The sequence below is a fragment of the Triticum urartu genome, chromosome 2A (genome assembly GCF_056163025.1).
Source record: "Triticum urartu cultivar PI428250 chromosome 2A, HENAU_Tu73, whole genome shotgun sequence".
Lineage (NCBI taxonomy): Eukaryota > Viridiplantae > Streptophyta > Magnoliopsida > Poales > Poaceae > Triticum > Triticum urartu.
The window spans coordinates 607887635-607902751 of record NC_141874.1 but is presented as its reverse complement, the minus strand read 5'-3'; the positions used below and the strand labels follow the sequence as shown (position 1 = coordinate 607902751).

At 46.2% G+C, this 15117-nt stretch overlaps 1 pseudogene; it reads right to left on the bottom strand.

The window, feature by feature from the left end:
• Window positions 1-419: 419 nt before the first annotated feature.
• On the bottom strand, window positions 420-2150 carry LOC147986195 (uncharacterized; annotated as a pseudogene).
• Between the last annotated feature and the right edge of the window lie 12967 nt (window positions 2151-15117).

Below are 15117 nucleotides of genomic sequence, written 5' to 3'. Positions count from 1 at the left end.
GATGATGTTGTGTTCCTTAAGAGAAAATAGTTTTGGATTATTTGCTAAAAGGTGAACATTTTTCCAACAAGTTTTGAGCAACTTCATTTTGCACTTTGAATTTGAATGGAATTCAAAGAAGGAATTTGAAATTAGATATTAACCCAACATGATTATTATTGCAAATCTCAGTAGCTTAGCATCATCATGATGGATTATTGTAGCTCCATTACATAGGGGTGTTACACTCACATCCCCAAATTTTAAGATGCGACAAACTGGGTGTCTTCCCATTCCACATCCCATGTGGTGTCGTCTTAACAGACTTAGAAGGTCCTCTGTTAAGTGCGTGAGCGGCGGTTTCTAGTGCATGACCCCAAAAAGATATCGGCAGATCTGTAAGAGACATCATCGACCTTACCATGTCCAACAGGGTTCGGTTACGTCTTTCCGATACTCCGTTTCTCTGTGGAGTTCCGGGAGGCGTAACCTGTGAAACAATTCCACGGTCACTCAGGTGTTGGCCAAACTCATGACTAAGATATTCGCCTCCGCGATCAGACCGCAGAAATTCTAAAATTCTTTGAACTTTTCAAAGGTTTCCGACTTATGCTTCATTAAGTAGATATAGCCATATCGACTTAAATCATCAGTAAAAGTCACGAAGTAGAAATACCCACCCCGTGCGGCTGTGCTCATTGGACCACATACATCACTATGTATTATTTCCAATAATTCACCCACCCGTTCAGGATGACACGTGAACGGCGTCTTGGTCATTTTCCCCATCAGGCAAGCTTCACATGTGTCAAATGATTCAAAATCAAAGGACGGTAAAACTCCATATCTCTGGAGTCTTTGCATGCGTTTCTTTCCGATGTGGCCAGGCCGATGGTGCCACAAGTAAGTGGTGGTGGTATCAGCCTTCTTAAGGTGTTTAGCATTCACGTTAAAGATATCATTTTCACATTCAAGATTTAGTATGAAAAGGCCCCCAACAGTGTGTGCAAATCCATAAAACATATCCTTACAATAAAGTGAACAACCATTGCTCTCATACTTGTACGAATACCCATCGTGTACTAAACATGATCCAGAGATAATGTTTCTACACAACAGTGGAACAAAATAACAGTTACTTAGTTCTAAGATAAATCCTGAAGGGAGACATAGAGGCATAATGCCGACGGCTTGAGCGGCGATCCCAGCGCCGTTCCCGACGCGCATCATGACTTCATTCTTTTCCAGCTTGCGCACCTTCTGAAGCCCTTGTATCGACTTGCAAATGTGAGAAACCGATCCGGTATCAAATTCCCAAGAATTAGAATTTTCGCTAGCAAGCAAAACGTCAATAACATTAACCTGTATAACAATTATACCTTCTCCAGTTTTCCCAGTATTCTTATCTTCCAGATACTTCTTGCAGTTTCTCTTCCAGTGACCTGTTCCCTTGAAGTAGAAGCACTCAGTTTCATTCTTGGCTCCACCCTTAGAGTTTCTTTGGGAGCTGGTCATACCGGCGCCCTTGGCCTTCTTTGGCTTGCCTTTCTTTTTGAAACTGGCGGTTTTATTCACAAGCAACACTTGCTTGCGATTTTTCCGCAGTCCTCCTTCTGTAGTTTTCAGCATGGCGAGCACCTCTTCTGGTGTCTTCTCCATCCCTGTCATGTTGTAGTTTATGACAAAACCGTCGTAAGATGGGGGAGTGAAGAAAGCAACATGTCCATCATATGGACAGGTGGAAGTGGAAATTCCAAGGCTTTAAGCCTTTCAGAATAGCCAATCATTTTGACCACATGTTCGCCAACTGAACTACCCTCAGCCATCTTGCATTCCATCAAAGCCTTCATGATATCAAATCGTTCAGACTTTGCGGTTTCCTTGTACAGAGCATCCAATTCCCGGATCATATCATGGGGTTTATGGAATTCAAAACGTTTTTGAAGCCCTGGACTCATGCAAGCAAGCATGAGGCACTGCACTAAGTTGTGATCATCATCCTTAGTGGCCCAGACATTTTGTTCATCTTTCAGGGCCTCTGCCGCCGGTTTGGCTGGAAGAGCATTTTCAAGCACGTACAATTTCTTAGTGCTCCTGAGGACGATCCTCAGGTTACGCACCCAGTCCGCATAGTTGTTTCCAGTCGTAGCTAACTTCTCTTTCTCTAACATCGGGCCTAAGTTGAACGTGGTGTTGCGAGCCATTTGATCTAGAACGGAAAACACAAGTTTCACTTAGACATTGTTTATAATGAAATGTGCACTAGTGAATAAAAAAATTATTCTAAAGTGTGCTCCCACTCAAATCAATATCTCTCAAAATTTATTTTGAGTGATTCAAGATCCAAATATCAATTCAAAGTCATAGAATCATCATCTCATGATGAGTATTTCAATTGGTAGGCCAACTTGCCAATCACATCTCTATGTGACTCTTGTTCATCTTTCGATGCGTGTGTTCCGAGCTTAGGACGATCCTGCCATGAACGTCAAGACAACCAAGTGATCTTGCTACGAGGTCTGACCTCACCCACCTTACATTTCTCCAATCATTCGTACCCATGCACCCATGGCGCACCCCGAAAGGATAGATGTTGTGACGGTGCTGCACTTGGGAGAACACTAACTACTTGATATTTTAAGTGAGAGATCACCCTAATAAAAAGCGACTACCGCGCAATCAAGAAGGGTGCATCAAGAGGGATAAACATCTCAGGCAATTCATAATAGCATGATATGGTATAGCCTCTTCTGATGAAGAAGTCAAGTGTTTCTTCGTCTTCGGCATTCGCGTCGGTGTTCACCTTTGCGAAGATTTCCACCACCTTGTCGATGCACCAGATAATATTGCTATCTCCATAGCGGATAAAATAAATGCATTACTTAAGGTTGACACGCAGGTCATTAAAGTGACAATTATATGGCTCCAGCCATCATGCCGAATCATGACACGTAGGTCATGTCAATTACATCATACAATCATCTCATACATAATCGAATTAATACGAGACTTGCTATACCACATCACATGCAAACCATCCTACAAAACCAAGTTAGACGCCTCTAATCGGTTTATGCAAAATTTTATTTTACGTGGCTTCTAAGGTTTTGACTTAAACCGCAGCTACCAACGTTTATCTTCAAGTATGATTATTCAAGTCGCTAGATTAACTTTTCGGGGGTGTATGAAGCACGAGATAATAAAATCTCAAAACCCATACTAAACGTCGTCATACGCATGACCCCCGTGCAGATCATATCTGCATTGCCCTTTTGTCCGCACAATTTCATCTTTCTCTCAACTATGGTGGAACCCAAAGACCTGATAGCACTTTGTTGATCAATCAGGATCGTGGATTGCCAGAACTTTGTGAAATTCCATCATGTCGTTTCAAGATCAGAAATACGCAAATTCTAGGGAAGCAACAAGAATATCGGGTAACAGCTTTCATCTGCCACCCGCATAAATAGTTTTCAGCAATAGATCTCATCTACTCCAAAGTTATATTATGCAATACCCATACATCTCCATGTATTCTAGATCGTAACCCGCATCTACGCATAGCACGACACTTGATGCCACTATAGGGGAAAGCGACAGAAAATAAAAATTTCTGATATAGCGAGCACGCCAAGGACCACTATGGAGACTGCATACAAGGTTTGATCTAATCCGTACCGACTCGTAGTGCAGCGAAAGAAGAGTCGGTGGAGATCGTAGGTGCAGATCCCCGCAGCCAGGATTTACAACCTCCCAACCGCGAGGATGTACTCCCTCTCCGGACAGCCCTTTGGGAGGCAGTCGGACAGTCCCCCGGACGATGTCGCAGACAGCCCTTCGAGAGGACCCTCAAAACTTGGACGGTAACTCGGACAGCCCTTTGGGAGGATACTCGAACAGCCCCTCAGGCAAAAGATCGAAACTACAATCTCTCTACGGGGTTGCACACATACGGTGTCAGCTATCCAGCAGGGCTTCGCCGTCCAGAACTAGTTCCTGCCGGAACCCAAACAGCCTTTCGGCTCTACGAAACTATTTCGCTGGGAGGGAGAGAGAAGCCAGACAAGTCATGGCATGTGTATGAGAGAAAGGGATGAAGAGATGGCAGCCCTCACCCCCTCTATTTATAGGAAAGCCAAGGGGTAGTGTGCCTCCACAAATTACCAAAAAAACCCATGCTTTAGGTCACATATGAGCTGTTTATGGGCAAAATGGGATGCCGTGTGGAGCTCCACCATGCTTGGCGGTCCACCCCCTTGGTGGGCCCCCATGAGGGGCTTCCTTGGTCCCCAAGCCCTTCTAGAAGCCTTTTTGCAAAAGCCCTAAAAGGTGGCTTTCCAAAAAAATATCCATAAAGTGATTTTCACTATTCACGACGACTTTTTTCAGTGTCCGTTCGAACTGAAAATATTTATGTGGGCTTAGAACATTTACAGTACCCACTAAAATAATTTCCAACGCATTCCGAAACAATTCCGGTTTAGTGATTTTCATCTGCGAAACGCATCTGAAGTGGCTCCGGCAGCTCCGGAACATTTCCAGTTTTTATCCCGGAAAAATCCAAAAAGTTTCTAGAATGATTCTGGCACCCTCCAAGAATTATCAGGCATGTGGCGAAACCAATTTGACTTAATAGTATATCCCGAAACAACTTTTAGGTTTCATCGAAACTCATCCGATGACCTCTCTCTGCGAAGCTTTTCCGCTGTCTGAAACTTTTACGGTGTCCGAAACTTTTTCGGTGATTTTCTCTCAGACTCCCTGTCTAGTATTCAGCATATAGATGACCCTTAAGCATGTGACCCTATAGGTTCGGTGAAGTATAGACATGACCCGGAACCCCTTAAGATCAATAATCTACATCGGACCCGTGGACACCCATATTGACCCCTGTACCCACACGAATAAGTATTCGAGTGAACCTCCAGTTGCAGTGAGCTATTCTTGTTGCTTCGTGATATGTCACAAACACCCGAGGTGATATTTATTGCATCCCCATAGACGAACAATTTTTCCACCATGCAAGTTACCTCGTTACCGGTTTTGTTCTCTTTTCTCGTTTCCGTGTTCTGGCATCCAGTGATCATATCACAAGGTGTCTGGCCAGACGATTATGGATACCGTGACACCGAGAGCGCCCGAGAATATCTCTCCATCGTCGGAGGAGCAAATCCCAATTTTGAGCTATCATGTTACTGGCCATACTTTTCCGTCAACCCGTAAGCCGTCGTAATAGCCACCCAGTTACAGATGACGTTTAGCAAACCCCAAAGTTCACGAAGCAAGCATGAAGGAACTCGATACTCTCATGGTCTGAGGAATTATGCAAACATTAACTATCTCTGTGATGTTAACCATAAACTTGTGACGAAAAGAATCTCATAGCATAACATCAATTTGGGTCGATTCAGCACAAGTGTTCTACTAACATCGTGCCCTCAAAATTGCCAGCATAGACATACCCATGATCAGGAAAATAGGATCATCACGCAATACATGAGCCAGTCTTAGAGGCAAGACTAGGAATATATTTTACCATTTAGTACACCACACGTGCACTTGAGTTTCCCTCCAAGCCTCGTGGATATTGCAGACTCGAGAATCATTGTAGTTATAGCATGGAAGCTAAACATTCATTAAAAACTTTGGAGATACAAAATAACTGTTATTACTACCTCTAGGGCATATCTCCTACACAACGCTGGCGCCAAATAACAATTAGTCATGTCTAAAACTAATCCTGAAGGTAGATGTAGAGGTAGCGTGCTGATGGCGATCACATCGACCTTGGAACCATTTCCGACGCGCATCTATTGGGGAACGCAGTAATTTCAAAAAAAATCCTACACACATACAATATCCATCTAGGTGATGCACAACAACAAGAGGGGAGAGTGTTTTCCACGTACCCTCATAGACCGTAAGTGGAAGCATTATGACAACGCGGTTGATGTAGTCATACGTCTTCACGATCCAACCGATCCTAGTACCGAAGGTACAGCACCTCCGCGATCTGCACATGTTCAGCTCGGTGATGTCCCACGAACTATAGATCCATCTGAGGTTGAGGGAGAGTTTTGTCAGCACGACGGCATGATGATGGTGATGATGCAGTTACCGACGCAGGGCTTCGCCTAAGCACTACAACGATATGACTGAGGTGGAAATCTGTAGAGGGGGGCACTGCACACGGCTAAACAATCAACTTGTCTGTCTATGGCGTGCCCCCCTCCCTGTATATAAAGGAGTGGAGGAGGGGAGGGCCAGCCCTCTCATGGCGTGCCAAAGGGGGGAGTCCTACTCCCGGTGGGAGTAGGATTCCCCCTTCCCTAGTTGGAGTAGGAGAAGAAGGAAGCGGGGGAGAGGGAGAAGGAAAAGGGGGCCGGCCCCCAACCCCAATTCGAATTGGGCTTGGGGGCGCCCCTATCTTGGCCTCCTCCTCCTCTCTCCCACTAAGGCCCATTAAGGCCCAATGACTCCCCGAGCGGGTTCCGGTAACTCCCCGGTACTCGGGTAAATGCCCGTACTCACCCGGAACCATTCCGATGTCCAAACATAGCCTTCCAATATATCGATGTTTATGTCTCGACCATTTCGAGACTCCTCATCATGTCTGTATCATATCTGGGACTCTGAACTACCTTCGGTACATCGAAACACATAAACTCATAATACCGATCATCACCGAACGTTAAGCGTGCGGACCCTACGGGTTTGAGAACTATGTAGACATGACCGAGACTCACTTATGGTTAATAACCAATAGTGGAACATGGATGCTCATATTGGTTCCTACATATTCTACGAAGATCTTTATCGGTCAAACCGCATAACAACATACGTTGTTGCCTTTGTCATCGGTATGTTACTTGCCCAAGATTTGATCGTCGGTATCTCAATACCTATTTCAATCTCGTTACCGGCAAGTCTCTTTAGTCGTTCCGTAATGCAACATCCCGTAACTAACTCATTAGTCACATTGCTTGCAAGCCTTATAGTGATGTGCATTACCGAGAGGGCCTAGAGATACCTCTCTGATACACGGAGTGACAAATCCTAATCTCGACCTATGCCAACTCAACAAACACCATCAGAGACACCTGTAGAGCATCTTTATAATCACCCAGTTACGTTGTGATGTTTTATAGCACACAAGGCGTTCCTCCGGTATTCGGGAGTTGCATAATCTCATAGTCAGAGGGACATGTATAAGTCATGATGAAAGCAATAGAAATAAAACTAAACGATCGTTTATGCTAAGCTAACAGATGGGTCTTGTTTATCACATCATTCTTCTAATGATGTGATCCTATTCATCAAATAACAACACATGTCTTTGGTCAGGAAACTTAGCCATGTTTGATGAACGAGCTAGTCAAGTAGAGGCATACTAGGGACATTCTGTTTTGTCTATGTATTCAAACATGTACTAAGTTTCCGGTCAATACAATTCTAGCATGAATAATAAGCATTTATCATGATATAAGGAGATGTAAATAACAACTTTATTATTGCCTCTAGGGCATATTTCCTTCAGTATCGTCACCTCGTCCTTAGCCAATCTTCGTTTAATCCATAGCCCCTGTTTCGAGTTGCAAATATGAGCAACAGAACCAGTATCATATACCCATGCGCTACTACGAGCATTAGTAAGGTACACACCAATAACATGTATATCAAATATACCTTTCACTTTGCCATCCTTCTTATCCACCAAATACTTGGGATAGTTCTGCTTTGAGTGACCAGTCCCTTTGTAGTAGAAGCACTCAATTTCAGGCTTAGGTCCAGACTTGGGCTTCTTCCCTGGAGTAGCAAATTGCTTGCTATTCTTCTTGAAGTTCCCCTTCTTCCGTTTGCCCTTTTTCTTGAAACTAGTGGTCTTGTTAACCATCAACACTTGATACTCCTTCTTGATTTCTACCTCCGCAACCTTAAGCATTGCGAAGAGCTCGGGAATTGTCTTTTCCATCGCTCGCATATTATAGTTCATCATGAAGCCTATATAGCTTGGTGGCAGTGATTGAAGAACTCTGTCAATGACACTATCATCAGGAAGATTAACTCCCATCTGAGTCAAGTGGTTATGGTACCCAGACATTCTGAGTATGTGTTTACTGACAGAACTATTCTCCTCCATCTTGCAGCTGTAGAACTTGTTAGAGACTTCATATCTCTCAACTTGGGCATTTGCTTGAAATATTAACTTTAACTCCTGGAACATCTCATATGCTCCATGAAGTTCAAAACATCTTTGAATTCCTGATTCTAATCCGTAAAGCATGGCACACTAAACTATCGTGTAGTCATCAGCTTTAGTCTGCCAGACGTTCATAACGTCCGGAGTTGCTCCTGCAGTGGGCCTTGCACCTAGTGGTGCTTCTAGGACATAATTCTTCTGTGCAGCAATGAGAATAATCCTCAAGTTACGGACCCAGTCCGTGTAGTTGCTACCATCATCTTTCAACTTAGCTTTCTCTAGGAACGCATTAAAATTCAAGGGAACGGTAGCACGGGCCATTGATCTACAACAACATAGATATGCAAGAAAACTATCAGGACTAAGTTCATGATAAATTGAAGTTCAATTTATCATATTACTTAAGAACTCCCACTTAGATAGACATCCCTCTAGTCATCTAAATGATCACGTGATCCTTATCAACTAAACCATGTCCGATCATCACGTGAGATGGAGTAGTTTTCAATGGTGAACATCACTATGTTGATGACATCTACTATGTGATTCATGTTTGACCTTTCGGTCTCAGTGTTCTGAGGCCATATCTGCATATGCTAGGCTCGTCAAGTTCAACCCAAGTATTTTGCACGTGCAAAACTGGCTTGCACCCATTGTATGTGAATGTAGAGCTTATCACACCCGATCATCACGTGGTGTCTCGGCACGATGAACTGTAGCAACGGTGCATACTCATGGAGAACACTTATACCTTGAAATTTTAGTGAGGGATCATCTTATAATGCTACCGCCGTACTAAGCAAAATAAGATGCATAAAAGATAAACATCACATGCAATCAAAATATGTGACATGATATGGCCATCATCATCTTGTGCCTTTGATCTCCATTTCCAAGGCACCGTCGTGATGTCCATCGTCACCGGCTTGACACCTTGATCTTCATCGTAGCGTTGTTGTCGTCTCGCCAACTATTGCCTCTACGAATATCGCTACCACTTAGTGATAAAGGAAAGCAATTACACGGCGATTGCATTTCATACAATAAAGCGACAACCATAAGGCTCCTGCGAGTTGCCGATAACTTTTACAAAACATGATCATCTCATACAACAATTTATATCTCATCACGTCTTGAGCATATCACATCACAACATGCCTTGCAAAAAACAAGTTAGACGTCATCTACTTTGTTGTTGCAAGTTTTACGTGGTTGGTATGGGCTTCTAGCAAGAACCGTTCTTACCTATGCATCAAAACCACAACCATTTTTCGTCAAGTGTGGTGTTTTAACCGTCAACAAGGACCGGCCATAGTCAAATTCGAGTCAACTAAAGTCGGAGAAATAGACACCCGCCATCCACCTGTGTGCAAAAACACGTCGGTAGAACCGGTCTCATGAATGTGGTCATGAAATGTTGGTCCGGGCTGCTTCATCCAACAATACCGCCGAATCATGGTGGTAAGCAGTATGACTATTATCGCCCACAACTCTTTGTGTTGTACTCATGCATATCATCTACGCATAGACCTGGCTCAGATGCCACTATTGAGGAACGTAGCATGCAAATTAAAAAAATTGCCTACGATCACGAAAGATCTATCTAGGAAATGCATAGCAACGAGAGGGGAAGATGTCTCCACGTACTCTCGTAGACCAAAAGCCGAAGCATTAGGTTAACGTGGTTGATGTAGTCTAACATCTTCGCGATCCAACCGATCAAGGACCGAATGTACGGCACCTCTGAGTTCAGCACACGTTCTGATCGATGTCGTTCCTCTAACTCTTGATCCAGAAGAGGGTCGAGGGAGAGTTCCGTCAGCATGATGGAATGGTGACAGTGATGGTGATGTGATCCGCGCAGGGCTTCGCCTAAGCACTACGACGCTTTGACCGGAGGAGTAAACTATGGAGGGGGCACCACACATGGCTAAGAGAATAATTGATGTGCTATGGGGTGCCCCCTACCCTCGTATATAAAGGAGGGGAGGAGGAGGCGGCCGTCCAGGAGGCGCGCGCAATGGGGGGAGTCCTACTAGGACTCCTATGTTGGGGAAAGCAGTATTTCAAAAAATTCCTACGATCACGCAAGATCTATAAAAGAGATGCATACCAACGAGAGGTGAGAGTGTGTCTATGTACCCTCGTAAACCAAAAGCAGAAGCATTTAGTAATGTGGTTGATGTATTTGAATGTCTTCGCGATCCAACCGATCCAAGCACCGAACGTACGGCACCTCCGTGTTCAGCACATGTTCAACAGGATGACGTCCCTCAAGCTCTTGATCCAGTTAAGGATGAGGGAGAGTTCCATCAGCACGACGGCGTAGCAACGGTGATGATGAAGTTACCGGCGCAAGGATTCGCCTAAGCACTACGACAATATTACTGAGGTGTGTAACTGAGGGGGCACCGCACACGGCTAAGAGAAGACTTGGTGTGGGGTGCCCCCCTCCCACATATATAAAGGAGGGGGGAAGAGGAGGCCGGCCCAAGGGGGTGCACCAAGGGGGGGAGTCCTACTTGAACTCCCGGTCCAAGTAGGATTCGCCCCCCTTTCCTATACCAACTAGGAGAAGGAGGGAAGGAGGAAGAGGGGAGAAGGAAAGAGGGGGGCGCCCCTCCTAGTCCGATTCGGACCAGCCCTTGGGGGGGGCTCGTGGCCATCCCTTGACGCCCTTCTCTCCTTTCCACTAACGCCCATTAAGGACCATTACTTCCTCGGAGAGACACCTGTAGAGCACCTTTATAATCACCCAGTTACGTTGTGATGTTTGGTAGCACACAAAGTGTTCCTCCGGCATTCGGGGGTTGCATGATCTCATAGCCATAGGAACATGTATAGTTATGGAGAAAGCAATAGCAACAAACTAAACGATCATCGTGCTACGCTAACGGATGGGTGAAGTCAATCGCATCATTCTCTAATGATGTGGTATCGTTAATCAAATGACAACTCATGTCTATGGTTAGGAAACGTAACCATCATTGATTCAACGAGCTAGTCAAGTAGAGGCAAACTAGTGACACTCTGTTTGTCTATGTATTCACACCTGTACTAAGTTTCCGGTTAATACAATTCTAGTATGAATAATAAACATTTATCATGATATACGGAAATATAAATAACAACTTTATTATTGCCTCTAGGGCATATTTCCTTCAGTCTCCCACTTGCACTAGAGTCAATAATCTAGATTACATTGTAATGATTCTAACACCCATGGAGTCTTGGTGCTGATCATGTTTTGCTCATGAGAGAGGCTTAGTCAACAGGTCTACAACATTTAGGTCTGTATGTATCTTGCAAATCTCTATGTCTCCCTCCTTGACTTGATCGCGGATGGAATTCAAGTGTCTCTTGATGTGCTTGGTTCTCTTGTGAGATCTAGATTCCTTTGCCAAGGCAATTGCACCAGTATTGTCACAAAATATTTTCATTGGACCTGATGCACTAGGTATGACACCTAGATCGGATATGAACTCCTTCATTCGCTGCTTCTGAAGCAGCTATGTATTCCACTTCACACGTAGATCCCGCCACGGCGCTTTGCTTAGAACTGCACCAACTGACAGCTCCACCTTTCAATAAAAATACGTATCCGGTTTGTGACTTAGAGTCATCCGGATCAGTGTCAAAGCTTGCATCGACGTAACCGTTTATGACGAGCTCTTGTCACCTCCATATACGAGAAACATATCCTTAGTCCTTTTTCAGGTATTTCAGGATGTTCTTGACCGCTGTCCAGTGATCCACTCCTGGATTACTTTGGTACCTGTTGGGGATATTACTACTGGAGGTAAACCGGCCTTATGTAGCCGGGTTGACTCTTTGAAGATTAGAAGCCCATGAAGATGTGAAGATGATGGCGCTTTACGGAGGGCCCAAAGGAGGGTTATAGTCTGTAAATGTAAACCGGCCTAGTCATGTAACTTGTATAGTAAGATAGAAAGAGAGAGGCCAAACCGGATACGTTTATAATCCCGCTTCGGGACTCCGTAGCCCGGCGGGCGTCAACCTATGTATATAAAGGGACGAACAGGCCGCGGTTTAGGGACAGAAAACAATAACTCGAGAGCCAGACAAAGCGGATACGCTCCCTAGCCTTCGAAACCCTAGCAATACCAATCACAACTAGACGTAGGCTTTTACCTTCATTGAAGGGGCCGAACTAGTGTAAACTCTCGTGTCCCCTTGTCCGGTTTAACCCCTTTAAGCTAACCCGTTGCGATGGCTCCACGACTAAGTCCTTTCATGAGGACACCTGTCGTGACAAACCCACGACAGTTGGCGCCCACCGTGGGGCTATCGCATGATGGTTTTGAGTTCTTGAAGGGCAGCTTCGACGGACTCAAGGGATACGCTATGGGCCGGATGACGAAGAGTCGCCGCGGCAAGCTCTACATCGACAACGCAGGATGGGGTCCCGAGGCCGATTCAATCGAATATGAGTACCGGGTCCCCTTTGGTGGGATTCACGTCTTCATCGGCAAGATCGGCGAACCGGCCCCCGAGCCAGACATCTGCACCGACATCATCGAAACGGCTCAGCATGCAAGTTCTTCACCGTTTCAGCCCGAGGCAAGGCATGTCTTCGTAGGTGTCGTCCATGGATCGGGGTACGAGGACGGACCGGTGTCTGATGGAGAAACTGTAGTCTGCTCTGATGACGAGTCTTCTGGAGAAACCGAATCGCTTTACCAGTTGCAGGACAGCCAGATTGAGGGAGGATCCGAGGGAAACGGTATTCCGGATTCCCTCGGTTTGCCAAACCGGGCCGCCATCTTCATGGCCGGCACACAATCGGCGCCTCATTCATCTACTGCCGCAGCGATGCTCTCCGGTTCAACGACGGCCACACCAGCAGGGGCAGGAAGCTCGGCGCCGCCTCCGGCCCAAGTCTTGTCTGATTTGTTCGACGCTCTGGCAACATTGATGTCCGCGGAGGTAGACGCAGAAGCCAGGGATCAGCACGATGCGGAGATTGTAAAAGTGAAAGATCAGATAGCCCGGGCTAAAGCGGACCTGGCAGCAGAGAACACCAGGATGGCTACGGAGCGGGCCGAGTTGAAAGCACAGGCTTACCGGATTAGACTGGATCAGAATGCTTCAAAGGAAGTCATGAGAAGAAGGTACCAATCACGTCTCCCGTTGGTCTATGAGCCGCAAAATCTTTGCAACACGCCAGGTGCAGGAGCTGGTAACCAACCCACGCTAAATCGGGCGGGGGCGCCGGGAGCAGGAGCGCTGGTTCAGCCGCGCATGATGGACCTGCCTCACCAGCACAACATTGTGCCATCAACGCCGCCAGAGCATTATTCCAACCCGTTGGACAACATTGTGGCCGCCGCTTCACGCCTGGCGGCCCTCCCAACCGACGGCGAGTCACCAGTTGCAGTGGAAGCGCGTCGGGCCAGGGATCTCCTTCAGACAGCACTAAATCAACAGCAAGCATATTCACACAGCCGTGAGAGGATTCATTCCACTCCCCGTCCAAGCCGGAGTTATAGAAGAGACATGGAGGACGAACCGGCCGTGTCCAGTAGTGCACGTTGCCGAAATTTGTCATGAGGGAACAACCCGGCTGGGGGAGGTGCTAATGCGCAAGATGTTTTGGACCATGGCCGCGCACGTCGAGAGGCCGAGTTGACAGCTCGACACGGAGCATGACAGCATACTCCGGTTCACCCCACCGCCTCCGTGGAGCCAGGGGCGATGTTCAGTTCCTTAGGGGTACCATGTTTAACTCCCGCTTTGCGTAATGTGCGACTACCCAAGGATTTCAAGGGGCCTCGTAAGGTACCAAATTACACCGCCGATTTGCAGCCAGAGGCGTGGGTGGAGAGCTATGAGATGGCAATGGAGATGTTAGATGTGGATGAGGCGGTGTGTGCTAAATATTTCACCATGATGTTGGAAGGAACGGCTCGCACTTGGTTGAAGAGCTTGCCGACCAACTCTATTGGATCATGGGCCGAACTAAAGCATCGGTTTATCCAGAACTTCAAGGATACGTGTAAGCAGCCGATGTCAATTGTAGATCTGGCCGCTTGTGTCCAAGAGGAAGGGGAGTCCACGACCCATTGGGTCAAACGGGTCTCGGCGATTTTACATTCATCAGATTGTATCAATGCAGACACCGCAGTGTTAACGTTAGAGGGCAATTGCCGTTTCAAACCATTGAAACATAAGTTGGGAAGGCTCAAATGTCACTGCAACGACATGTCAACACTCATGGATGCTTTGGTTAAATATGCCGATTCAGATAATACCAAGGATCCGGATTCAGAGCAGGACAAACCGGAGAAGGGTAAGAAGAACGATAATGCCAAGGGCCAACAACATGATCCGACAGGCCATGGAAATGCTGATAAGCTCAAGGCCGACAGTGGTTTGGACTTTGTCGCAAATACCAACGCGCAGGAGAATGGCCAGTGCCGTAAAGGCAAGCAGCCCCAGAGGGGTGGAGGTCCAGGCAACAGTTTGGAGCGTTTGTTAAATCAGCCCTGTCCAAAGCACGGATCGAAGGATAAACCGGCATCACATCTTTGGAAAGATTGTTATATCATGCGGGATTTCAAGAATTCCAATATGACAGCGGCCCGCCCGGTGGTTCTGGAGGAGGTTTTCACGGGCCGGGTTACGGAAGTGGTGGTTTCGGTTCAGGGTTTCCAGGCAATCAAACCGGACACGTCAATCAAGGACACCAAGGCAACCAGGGAGGTTACAACCATCAGGGGAGTCAGCAGCAGCAGTAGCAGTCGGGTTATCAGAGCAATCCAAAACAGCTGAGCAGCAGGCAATATCATGTCTTCACTACTAGTTTGTGCAAACGTGATCAGAAGCTTCACAAAAGGGCAGTCAACTCTGTTGAGCCGGCAGTACCTTAGTATTTACGCTGGTCGGAGCAACCTATTTTGTGGAGTAGAGAGGATCAC